At 44.2% G+C, this 13,548-nt stretch overlaps 1 protein-coding gene and 1 pseudogene across 2 annotated transcripts in view; both read right to left on the bottom strand.

Annotated features, from left to right (window-relative positions):
• Nucleotides 1-9,959, bottom strand: part of LOC149748307 (uncharacterized) — a 46,868-nt pseudogene extending 36,909 nt beyond the window's left edge.
• The window catches only part of FRMD4B (FERM domain containing 4B), a 273,299-nt gene that overhangs the window by 198,454 nt on the left and 61,297 nt on the right, over nucleotides 1-13,548 (bottom strand). The gene's annotated exons all lie outside the window — the stretch shown is intronic.

Raw genomic sequence — 13,548 nt, forward strand, 5'->3', positions numbered from 1 at the left:
TAATATATGTAGGACTAAATTGAACCAATTTTCAAACTTACAACATAGAAAGTGAATTTCTCAGTCAACCCTAGGTCTCCTGGACATCTAATACCCAAATGAGCAACCCAGATGATAGACACTATGACATGAAGCTAGCTGACGGTTGTTGGTATCAGGAGATAGTACAATTGACCTCAATATATTATTTATATCATACATGACATACAGCAATCAAAAGGGATAAAGAACCAATGAGATATAAGTATGGAAATGGCTGGTTGAAGAACAGCTGAAGAAGATCCAAAGTGATTATTTTATTTCCCAAATCCTGGAATGTCTGGATTATAGGACATTCAAGTACAGAATGCAGGAGAGGAACAGTGCTGTGTATCTGTGGAACATTCCAGAGGACATGCCAGTAGCAGTTAGATGTGTAGATAATTCAGATGATACTGTGTATACAACTGAAAGGCTAGGTAAGATCCCCACCACTTCATTTGTATGAACTGCTCAGATCACAGAGGTGCTCTGAGGTCTAGCATGAATTCAGGGGCCTCAAATGGGCTTCCTTCTTGGAAAAGGAAGATTTACTCCTTCATGATATTCTTAAGAAAAGAAGCTGTGTTGACATTGCCACAGTGGATTTCACAACCACCAAACCACCCTAATGTCTTCAACAACACAGAAAGGACTGTCACCAGCCCCACTTAAAAACTGGCTTAATTGAGCAATTAATTACATTAACCAAGGGATGAATTCATTTAATGCAACAGGGGATGCCATGTAAGGTAGCATTCTACCAGAGGTCCTTTTCTAGCAAAGTAAAAGCGTTCAGTGACAAGGATTTCAACAAGAAACAAGAGAACCCTTTCTCATTAGATAAGTGGAGAAGTAGATCTCATTCCTGCCATTACTGCTACCCCCTGAGACTATGAAATACTGGGCACTAAACAAAGACAGTCACAGGACCCTTCACAGAGAAAAGAAACGGGCTCAACAAGTTTTGAAGTGTAGAAACCTTAAATATGCATCTAATGTGATCAGCTGGAAAATAAAGGTGGCTTAAGGACATGGTCAGACCTTACAAGTTCAAATGTACTCATTTTCCCTCTCTATTAGAAGTGTGTGCATGCACACACACACACACATCTGTACACACATACACACACATACCGGTCTCCCTTTGCACATTTTATTCTACCTAGAATCAGTGATAAGTCTATTCCTAAGGGTATCTTCTTCTGGATTCTCCTTTTTTTAAAATAAATGTCAAATAGGAAATACAGGACAAATGTATTTCTTCCCCTGAGATTTCTGCCCAATAACAGAACTCTGAAAAATTAAAATTAAAAAATGTATAGCCTTTCTCATCTAGAAGATCTTTTTATAGTATTATTTTCTCGCATACCAAAGATGAAAAGAATGTGATTCTACATTTAAATCTGTTTATTAGAGTTAGAAGTATCAGATAATCATTCCTACTACTGTATGTTGACTTCTTGTTATGAAGCACGCATTAAGCATTTGATCTCCACCACAACCTATGGAACAGGTATTACTGCTACCTCTAGTCTACAGATGGCAAATCTGAGGCTTAGAGAGGTTAGAGAGCGACAGCTTAGATTCACAGACTGGAAAAACCCACCCAAAGGCCAACAGTCAAGGCAGAGCAATGAATTTAGTGCTTTGTACTGAGTAAATCTGTGCACAAAGTAGGTCAAGAAAGACAAAAAGCCAAGTTCACGTGAGCAATTGGAATGAGGACATCAACAAAGGAGGACGAGGCACAGGGAAAGGTGAGTCCACGGTTCAGAACCCAAAACTCCACAGGAAAGGAAGAAGGTGCAAGAGGTCTTGTTATACCCATGCATGTCCCAAGAGGGCAGGGACCACAGCTATCTACCTAAGCTTCGTATCCTCAGGGCCTGTCACAGTGCTGGCACAGTAACAGGCAACTAAAGAAAGCTTGCTGAAGCAGGCAGGAATGAAAGGGGTTAGAAATGTGGTCTAGCAGCCTAGGAGAGAAACGTGGGGTGCCAGCTTTATTTGTTAAAGCTGTTTGCTTGCAAACGACAGAAACATAATTCTAACTAAATTAAGCAAAACAGGACATTTATGGGTTTCTGTGGTGAAACTGGGGAACAGGCAGGGTCGAACAGGCCTCGTGGATGCCAAGAACTTTTTCTTTCTCCTTGTCACTGCTTTCTCCACTGCACTGCTTCCTTTGCATGGTTCATTCGTTCTTTTGGGTGTGCTACCTCAGCAGGGTATAAAACTACAACCAAAGGCAGCTCCAGGTGCATATCCTTATAGCCTACTAATCAGAAAGGAAAGAGAGCTCTCCCTTGCCAGCTCTAGCAGGTTAAGTCACGGCAAAGGATGCTGACTATCATAAGGATGGTGGCCAGGGTGCAGGTATGGGGTGTATGTGCAGTGATTGGCTCAGCCAGAAGCAGGAGCCATCCCAGGGTCCAGGAGGGCAGGGTATCATGATCGGCAGCCCCCTACTGAAAAACTTGGTTGCAAGTGTGGAAAGAATGTTTCCCCCAGTGAAGGGAGTTCTTGTACCAGAGGAAGGGGATAAAGGGATGCTAGGCAGCAGAAACAACATACTTTCTTTACCAATTCTCTTGCCCATGAGGCAAACCAACCCCCAAGCTCAGGTAGAACCATGGCTAAGCCATGGCATCCTTGCTCTGGAACACACCATGACATCTAGCTTACTCCAATATCTTATTTCCCAGTCTCATTTGTGCCAGAAATTAAATAATCCATGGTAATCAGCTTTCTGGTCTGCAGAAAGGGCCTTCTAGTTCCATGACAGCCCGTCCAACTGAAATTTAAATTGAACTTTGTTCCTCTCAGTGAAAGAGTACCCCTGATATGCACAATATGAATAGTAACAGTGATTTTAAATAATACTATCTTATGTTTTCAATGTTTGCTTATATGGCACCTTGGGTATAATACTTACTAAATTCTTTATCTGCTCCAGGAAGGGATGCATTGCTTTTTTCACTCAAAGAATATCAATAACTCCACATTATTAATTTTACTGCGATCCCATAAACCTAAAAGCTTAAAACATTATTAAGAAGGCCCTCATCATTGCCATCTGGGAGGACACATCTCATACTGCTTCCATAAATCCAACACAAAAAGACACAAGGTGCCAAATGCTAAAACCTTTTGCCAAGGTTGGCTTAATGTTTTGAAATGGCCAAAGGGCATGCTCATACTCTCACTGGCTCAACTTTTAAAGCTCCAACTTTGATGAACAACGGATCTTGGAAAAACTTGGCTGGACTCCAGTTGACACTCTAACGTGGTGCATGCAACTTTGCTGTCAAGATGCCAACTGTGCAAGGCTCAAATCAAGTTTCCCAGGGCGTCTGGATCCTTCCAGCGAATAGTTATCATTCCTACAGGCTCAGATGCTCCCTAGCCAGTAAGAAGAAGCATGTCTCTCCAGCCAACTGCCCCCTTAAACCACATTTCCTTTGTAAAATAGTCCCTTTCCTTCCAGTCCTCTTCTCCAACTTCTGAAGGAAAAAACCTGGGAGAAACTGCTAAGTGATCCACTTCCTCATTTGCAACTTACCTATCACCTCCTCAGGAGCTGGTCCAGACAGTTTTATGGCAGCAAATGTGGTCTTTTGGGCAGGTCCCCACAGCTGTCAATGGCTACCTATCTTTAGCCAATTCTTACCTATTACGGTTAATGTGAGGTTATTGAACAAGTATCTGCTCCAGCATTTGAAAAGAGGGTCTTTTAAGAGCTTCCTGAAATTTGGCTTGGTTTAAGAAACATGTAGTGATACAGATGCCTCCACTTCAGCCCCTGGCAACACTGAGTATGTGCTTCTACCTAATATGAATTCAACAACAGGAGCTTGGCTAAAAGAGAATGGATTAGCCGAGAGAGAGAAAGAGCATAAACAGTGTCAGTGATTCCACCTATGAAGCCACTCAATGAGGGTGACATTGATGTGCGACTCGAGAATATTCTCAGTGGGCCTCAGTTCCTAGGTGCCTCTCACGGTGCGAGCATTGCACAGTATAACAGATCTCTCATTTAAAAGGAGACGGAGGGGCTTCCCTGGTGGCGCAGTGGTTGAGAGTCCGCCTGCCGATGCAGGGGACACGGGTTCTTGCCCCGGTCCGGGAAGCTAGATCCCACATGCTGCGGAGCGGCTGGGCCCGTGAGCCATGGCCGCTGAGCCTGCGCATCCAGAGCCTGTGTTCCGCAACGGGAGAGGCCACAGCAGTGAGAGGCCCGCGTACCGCAAAAATAATAATAAAATAAAATAAAATAAAAGGAGACGGAGGCATTTTTCATATAACACGGTCCCCTATTGCAAGCCAACGACTTCATCTATCTGGTGCTTAATCAAAGAGACAGAAAACAGTGGATTAAGTTCCAACTCTGGACTTAATGAGAGACAGTATGTCTGTCTCTGACACGGCAACCCAAAGGATGTTCAAGGATTATTCATTAAACGTGATTTTTGTCTTAGGTGATTCTCTGATCCGATAGTGGCCGCTGGACCAGGGGTGGAAAATAGTTTCTACTTCAATGCCAAATTTGATTGATTAGAAGTGGCTGCCCAGGCATTGCTTTGAAGAAACTGAGGCTCAATAGGAAAGAGTGCAATAACTGATTAGCAATGTCTGCCAGGGGCCCAGAAATTGGAAGGGGATGCAGAAGTGTCAGCACAAGCTTTCCTTGGGACTGGGCTGACAGTGAGATTGTGTTTTCCTTTCCAGACATTAGGCATTTGATTTTTTTTTTTTTTTTCCTTGTTAGAGCCCAGGCTTTGAGAGGTTTCTGTTCCTGGCTGTGTGAAGGAGAAAGGAATTAGGGGTTTGTGGAGGAGTATACATGGAGGTTTCTGACCTAGATCAGAGATAGATAGCAAATATTTTAGCTTTGGCGGGACATACAGTCTCAGTTGTGACTGCTCAGCTCTGCCACTGTAATGGGAAGGCAGCCAGAGACAATCCATACATGAACAGTGTGGCTGTGTGCCAATAAAACTTTATTCACAAAAACAAGCCATGGCCGGCTGACCCCGGATGAAGATTATGAGAGATACGGGTAGGACATAATGCACAGGTGGTATCAGGAGGAAATGCATGTCTGGAAAGGAAATAAGGGGCAAACCTGAAAAAAATCTCCCTGGAAATGATGGAGGATCCTGCATTTCTGAGACATGAAACATTCCTTTCAATTGATAATCAGCAATGCTAACATGGACTCCATCATGTGCAAGCACAATATTGCTACCCCCACCAGCGTGGGTCAAGAACCAAATGACCCTAAAGGCACTATCTTTTTTTTGTTTTTTGGGTGTTTTTTTTTGCAGTACATGGGCCTCTCACTGTTGTGGCCTCTCCCGTTGCAGAGCACAGTCTCCAGACGTGCAGGCTCAGCGGCCATGGCTCACGGGCCCAGCCGCTCTGCGGCATGTGGGATCCTCCCGGGCCGGGGCACGAACCCGTGTCCCCTGCATCGGCAGGCGGACTCTCAACCACTGCACCACCAGGGAAGCCCTAAAGGCACTATCTTGCTAGTCTGGAGTTTCTACCTAGTGAGCACACACTTTTTCCAGAATTTACTCATTGAAAAGTCAACCTGTCTCCATGGAACACTTAATACAACAACCCACCAGCTTTGGGGGAGCATCTTAGCTAATAGCACAGCTGTGATGGAAGGGGACAGGGGACATGTACGTTTTGAATGGAAAATGCTGTAAAATGGGGAAATGAAATCGAGTCAGGATTGCACTAGCTGGACAGGGTAGGTCTGGGTGCGGCAGGAAACAAGACCAGTTCTCCTGAGGTGGAGGACACCAGCGTTTGGAGATACTGCATGGATACTGGCAGAGGGACAGGGTCACTCTTAGAGCAAGGACGAACATGGGTGGGGAGAGTTTCAAGCAGGGAGGGGCACAAGACGGGGCAGCTCGCCCCCAAGGTCCACCTGAGGACCGACGTTCAGAGTCTGTTTATACACAGAGGCGGGTGAAAAGCTGAGGTTTAACCCCAACGTGAGGTAAAAATCCCAGCTCTGCCCTACCTGCTCTATGGCCTTTGAGGAATTATTTAATCCCTCAGAGGCTCTGGTTTGTCATCTGTTAAACAGAGAGAAAACCACCTCTTTCCTAAGGTTATTAATGAGGAATATGTATGCAGTGTCTATAGGGACAGTCCCTGGCTCCTAGTGGGTTTTCGGTAGTGTCTAGTCCTCTACCACCCAAACTGTCTCAGCAGGACACTGGCTTTCACTGGGTTCAGCACTTCTTTGTAAAGCAGAGGCCACAAAAGGAAGGAGTAGGTTACCAGCAAACTCTGGCTTAATCACTACCCTGGAGCTAGATATCTGAACTTCTCTCCTGAAGTTGGAAGAGCAAATCTACTGTGCTGTGGAGAGATTTCAAAAAAGATTTCATGAAAAAGGAAAGTAACACAACCTTGGAGATTTTTACTTAGCAGGGCTCCATTTCTCCGTGTCTAGAACAGAAAGCTTATGATGATTTGCGAGCAGGAGAAGTAGTGAGTCACCGATCGCTCCCAACAAGACCAGAGGAACATGATGAGCCCCTGCCCAGGGCCACTAGCATCCATTCTCCTTCTTGGTGTTAAATCCCAATTTTTACACATTATCCATTGCCACACAACCCATGTATGGCCCCAGTCTTCACGCTGGGGGAAAACCTAGTTGGCATAAATAGCACGTGAGTGGACCTGGGATGTAAGCCGGTCCATTAGGGAGAGTCTCAGGACTATTGCTTGGAATGTTGGATAAAGCTACCCACTCTTCTCTGTATACATGAGGCCCAGATGTAAGGACTAAACTGCTACAGCCAGTCTCGCTACTATAAAGGAAGAAAATGTGATCATAAAGCCCACAGGTGGGGAGGGAGAACAGAGAGACTTCAGAGCACTGTGTCAGCCTCTTGATCAAACCTCACCTGAATCTCTTTGGATTTCTCAGTTACACCAGCCAATCAACAGTCCTTTTTATTTATGCCACTTCACACTGGGGCGTCTACCGCTCACACGCATTCTTCTACCTCCAGGATCCCCAGACCCTCCAGCAATGCCAACAAGAACTCCACCCTTTCCTCAAGTGGACCAGATTTCCTGACAACACACGCCATTTCCTAGTACATGGAACAGACCCTGGCTTGCTGCCCTCAGGCTGTGCAGCAAAAGCACAAAGCGATAGTTCAACTTTGGCAGCATCCACCCTTCCTCTCTGAGCCCATCTCTTGTTCCTGACTGTTCTCTCTGTCCTGACATTCCTTTTGGAATGATCTGCCATCAACCAAGTCTGACCAACTTCAAGTTCCGAAAGCAAGGTCTGATACCAGCTCTGAAATTCTCATAATTCTACCAGCATTCTTGTGCCAAAGAGTGGATGTGTGTCTGTGTATGAATGTGAGTGTTTGTAAGTGCAAGTGGGTGCACACAAGTGTGTATGTATGAGTGTATGAATGTGTATGTATTGTGCAATTTAGTGTGAGTGCAAGTGTGTGAGTGTATGCAGTGTGCATGCAGGCCGTTTCTGGATGAGCACTCCCCCTAGGGGTGGACTGTCAAGATGCTCTCTGATGACACGGGAGGTAGGTATGACTCAGGACTGGCCACGAGACGAAGGGAAATGGCATGACGATAGGCAGAAGGCACAGCTTTCTCTTTCAATAAGAGTAAATAAGAGAAAGGTGGTGGAACAAAGAAAAAAGGGAAGAATATTTTTTATTTTAATAGAAAACTCTACCCAAGCCTAGTGTTTGAAAGTCTGTACATGGCCCATGGAACAGGGGTTGCAAGCCTTAGAGGGTCAGCCAGGTTAAATCTATGAGTCCGGCGGGTGGCGTTCCCCTGTGACAAAGTGGACCTGGCATGCCTGATCGAAGGGGGACATTGCCACTTGGCTCTGATGGTTGACAAGTGGTCATGGTGGCCCAGTGGTGCCAGGACTCTGGCTTTGAAACAGAGCACAGCAGAACAAGTTATCCAGGTTTATACATGAACCATCCCAGTTTCCTGTATGGTGGTGATTAATTCACATGGTAATCAAACTAAGACTCCAGTGTACAACCTACACTTAAATTCTCAGTTGCTTCTTTAGATTCAAGAAGGTTTAACTTGGGAGTCCTTTAAATTCTTCTTGCCCTGAACTCAACTCACCAAAAGTACAATTACCCTCCCCCACTGCCGCCCCACCTCAGTCTGAAGCAAGGGACACTTGGATGATTATAAATGCATCTGAGCAACACCGTTCAAACCTAGGAAGAGAGGGAGGAGTTGACAGCACTGGGTTTCTGAGTTCTGTTTTTCAGCCCACAGGATATGAATCATGCAGGGCCCAATCCCTCAGCAGGATAATCTCTTTGTCAGAAGCATGAGGCATTAGAAATGTTCTGTCTCCATTTCGTAAAAACACTTGCCTACCGAACAAAGTCTTTAGCTCCAAGGCTGACTTTCCACTCCTTTCTAGGGGAACTCTGAAGAAGTCTATCACATAAAGTACACAGTGAGTAATCTGCAATATCCTGGACAACCATCTTGGGACGTCGTGGTAATGTAACTCACATTGAAACTCCAGTTAGTGATATACTAGCCTCAAATCCTGGTTTCACCAGACACTCCTTTAAGCGGAAGATGTCCAAGGGCCATGCTCCTGAACACTTATCTATATCAAATCCAAACAACCCCCTGAGTGATTTCTAAATGTGATTGTCTTTCCGCCGAGTTGTAGAAGCAAGTGGCTGAGTGCTCAGGAATACAGGAGGGATATTCCCCACCTGCTGATCCAGCTAGACATTTCATTTCTCTAGATGCCAATAACAAACGTTTACTGAGTGTTTACTATGTGCCAAGCACTACTTTAAGCACTGTGCATCCATCAACTTATCTAATGAGCTCAACAACCCTACGAGGGGGTCTATCGTTATCCCCATTTTTCTCATATGAGGCAAAAGAGGGCTAAGAAAATTACACGAGGTTTTCCAGCCAGTGGGTCGTGGAGTCAGGTTTCAAAACCCAGGCCAACTGCCTCACTGGATTAAAATGCAGATTCAAAAGATCTTTTGAATGATAACAAAGGAAGGATAAGCTGAAGATACTGATGGATACTGTTGTCACGGGAAAAGGACACCTGAACAACAGAGACCGACTATATAGCACAGGGAACGATACTCAATATTCTTTAATAACCTACATAAGAAAAGAATCTGAAAAAGCATACATACATACATATATATATATATATATATGAATCACTTTGCTGTACACCTGAAACTAACACAACATTGTAAATCAACTGTAGTTAAATAAATTCTAAAAAATAATTTTAAAAAATTTAAAAAAAATAAAAGGACACCTGGAAATAGAAGAGCTTGTCATTGGAGTTAGACAATATGGTGGATGGGCCAACTATCAGTAGGGCTGATTTTATGTCACTGACTCCTTCGTTTTTCATAACCAAAAGTCAGAGCACAGGGGAGTGAAAGTTGGTAGAAGTGGGAGGAGGAAGAGATAAGGGTGGAATGTGGGAGGTCTAAAGTAAGCAAGAGCAGTAAGACAGCCCCTGGTTCAAAGTTCTCCATCTTGAGGCCAAAGAGGAATTCATGTTGCTGACTTTAAAGCACAAATGGCTGTAAAGTAACGTAAGCTTCTCAAGTGTTCCTACCTTCCTAACCATGAATTTGCTCCTAACCATGAATTTGCTTCCTAACCATGAATCCAAGATTCAGAACTTGACACGAGTCTTTCCAATCATTTAAGTTTTACTGTACGAAAGGGTTAACTTGGGTCAAATGCTTACGTTGGGGGTTTGAGCAGCAGAGACTGAGATGAGAGCCCTGGGGTGGGGGATGGATGGAGGGCAGTCAGAGGATACCTGCGAGAATGCCAAGGACCAACTCCGGTTTCTTTGCAGAGCCGCCAAGTTCAGTGGGAAGCTTCATACCCACCGGGCACTAAAACCTTCTTTGTGGTCCCCTATAGCACAGGTGGGTCTCAGAGCTATGATCTCCTCTTTGATTCCACTACAGTAGTCTACTCATATTCCTAGTACAGTAATTCTCAGGGTCCATGGTAAGAGTTTATTACTACATTCTTAACAGCTGGCACAATGCCTGCTGTATACTGGGCACAAGTCATGTTTGTTGAGCGAATGGATTAAAGACATTGAACTAGACTAACATATGAAACTAGTCAACAGTATCAATAAAAGCAACAGCTAATATTCATTGAGTACCAATGAGCTAAGTACATACACGTTATAAATTTCATTTAATCTTCCAACTACTCTATAATAGAGACATCACTCTGATGATCTCCATTTTACAGTTAAGGAAACCGAGTCACAGAGAAGAGAAGGAACCTACTCAAGGTCATTTAGTTGACTTGGCCAGGTGGTGCCTGGACTTGCCCTGAGGGAATCTGATGTTAGAGTCACATCCTTAACCTCACACCATATCTCCCCTCACCTGCCGTCCTGTGTAAAGGCAGTGAGGCATCCCATGTTTGCTCACCAATTCTCAAATACTGCCCCTCTCAAAACTGCACCTGTGCCTGGTCACAAATCACCATAACCTCACTTCATAGCCAGGCTTCCCCAAGTCATCTAATCCCAAGAATGGCTTTAAGATGGAGACCAATATGCAAGATGCTTGAAATATCAAGGTTTCCCCTTTTCTTCTCTTTCACTAGCTTTAGAGTTTGACTTGATTACCTCATTAATCCCAAGGGCATGAGATGAATCCACCATGCATCCCAAAGATGTGCAGCATCTGGAGAAGCAGCAGAACGAAGACAAAAACCCCTGCTTGTCATACACTGTGTACTGCAAGGGAAAGGACCAGAAGAAGAAACAGAGCAAGCTGCTCCTAGTTATTTCTCAGAGAGGCAAGGGAGAAGTGGAGAACCATTTCTACTTGCTTAATTTATTTTGTTTACACTGATTTCATTCTCCTCCCCCGGGAATTTCTGATTCTGGAATTTCTTAATTCCGGTGGTTGGGTTGGGAGTTTCACGACACTGAATTTGTTTCTCTTCCACAAGGATGACGTTGGCCTGGGGAAGATGTATACACATGGAATAGTTTCAACTGTTCCTCATGGCATGTATGCTCCTTTATCCAAAGGGAGCCTAGAAGTTATCACACAGTGATATTTCATTCACACAGAGAGGGAATCCAAAGGAGAAAGATGGCTACAGGTAATAGATGAGTATCTTAACAGAACCATGAGATCTTGATAAAATACACAATACTCTCCTCAAAAGACCTCATTCAGGAAGAAATAAGGCACTGCTTTAACAATGGAGAGATGCTCACTAGGATAAAACTGGGCAGATGAACAGCACAAGCCAGATCTGCATTAAAAGGATGCTCCCTCCCCTCTAACAAATGTCTATTCTGTGGCTGAGAAGCACGCATCTTAGAAAATGAATGGCTCTTCCTTTCAGCAAGTGAGAATAATGCTTCCCTTTTAATTAGAAGGTGTTCCTTCAATGAAAGTCTAGTGGTCCATGGGCAGAAAAAGTCAATGGTAATCTTAGATCTCTAACTTGGGTGAATCAATAGACATTGTTTGTTGCTGCCGGTCAGCACTGCCATGCCATGGGGTTTGATGTGGAGCACATTTCAAGGGGCTGTATTTTAACACCATTACAGGTGTTCATCTGAGGTAGAGGGTGTGCCTCGGACGCAGGTCCAGCCAGCCTTCTGCAGGTGGCTGTGTTCTCCTCCAGGTATGGACATACGGACCTCTCTTTCTAATCTTTGCTTCTAATCGAGGCTGAGATCCACAGCTCAGTGACAGGAGAGGAATATTAGACATGTGTACTTTGGGAACCGGCAATGATATGAGTGAATCACTCAGACACAGAGAAGGCCCCATAATGGCTTCTCGAGGCTGGGTGATTGCTTCCAAAGGAAAGCAAGGTCACACGTGGTCAATCGGGGAGCAGATTTACACTCCCAGTTGTTTTTATTTTAACCATATGTGCTTGACCTTCAAGAGGCTTCTGTCTTTGTGTGTTCATGGCCAGGCCCTGCTCACCCCTCCAGCTCCCCCTTGCCCCACTGCCCCACTTCTTTCCTCTTGGTCCTCAAACGCATCATGTCACCTGGTCACACGGCCACTGTGCATGTTGTTGCCTCCACATTGTACCCTTAACCTTTTCCTGGTTGAGTCCTACTCAGTTTCAGCTCTCAGCTGACAACTCACGCCCAGGAGAAAACCAGCCATGATTCTCCTAGCCTAGGAAAGTTCTTTTTGCTAAATAACCTCCTCAAAACTTGTTTCTTTTCTCCAGATCACCTCAGTCTGCAATTACACATTTATTCATGAGACTATTTCATTTTTATCTTCTCCAGCATGCTGTGGGTTTTTTGAGAGCAGGAAACATTGTGTGTTTTGCTCTTTATTATATCTCCATCCCTCACAGCAAATTGCAGGGGCTCAAGACATGTTTACTGAATGTATCAAAGTATCTGGTTGACATCTTTAAGTTCAGATACAAGATAGCAGTGCTTGTGGGATCAACTGTTTATCTAAGAGGAAAACTAGATGTCCCCGCTGAATAAAGTACCTCCCCTCCCAGTTAGAAAGATTAAATACGGAAAGTTATATATTGGGGGACCACTTTTTGCTTTGACCACTAGGTAGCACCAAGTAGCTTGAAGCCAAATTTGTGGTCTGCCCTTCATAACCGGCACTGTTTAGCAAGTGGTTGCGAGTAACCCGTTCCTAGCAAGCGTCACAAAAGATACAAAGCAGGTGCTCCAAGGTCCTTGCTGGGAGAAATATTATAAGTTAGACTGAAATCTGGCTGATCAAATTGTCTTCAGGCTCAAAAAATCTCAAATGCACACCTGATTCTTCATCAGACACTATGGCCATTGTATTCATTTCCTGTGTCTGCTATAACAAATTATCACAAAATGAGTGGCTTAACACAGCAGAAATGTGTTTTCTCACAGTTGTGGAAGTCGGAAGTCCAAAATCAGCTTCTATGGGCTGAAATCAAAGCATCAGCAGGGTCACACTCCTTCTGGAGGCTCTGGGGGAGAATCCATCCTTGCATCTTCCAGCTACTGCTGGCTGCCAGCATTCCTCGACTTGTGGCCCCATAGATCCAGCCTCTACTTCCAACTTCACATCATCTTCTCCTCTGTGTGTCTCCCTAGTCTCCCTCTGCCTCTCTCTTCTAAGGATACTTGTCATGGCATGTCAGGCCCAACCAGGTAATCTAGAATAATTTCCCATTCTCAAGAGCTTTAATGTAATCACACCTGCAAAGTCTTTGCCATATAAATGTACCATTTACAGATTAGGACCTGATTTCTTTGGGGGGGGCATTATTCAGCTGACTGCAGTTATCTTTTTCAAATCTAAAAAGCGCACACACACACACACATTATAACATAACATTTTTACTAAAATTTTACTTTATGAATGCAAAACAACTTTACTAACCAATACATATCACTACTCTGAATTAGGTTTAGATCACATGGTGGAAGGTTAACTTGAAGTGATAGGCAGA

Source organism: Delphinapterus leucas, chromosome 10, assembly GCF_059928025.1.
Source record: "Delphinapterus leucas isolate spDelLeu-1000000601 "Yukka" chromosome 10, BTC_Dleu_Yukka2, whole genome shotgun sequence".
In the NCBI taxonomy this organism is placed as follows: Eukaryota; Metazoa; Chordata; class Mammalia; order Artiodactyla; family Monodontidae; genus Delphinapterus; species Delphinapterus leucas.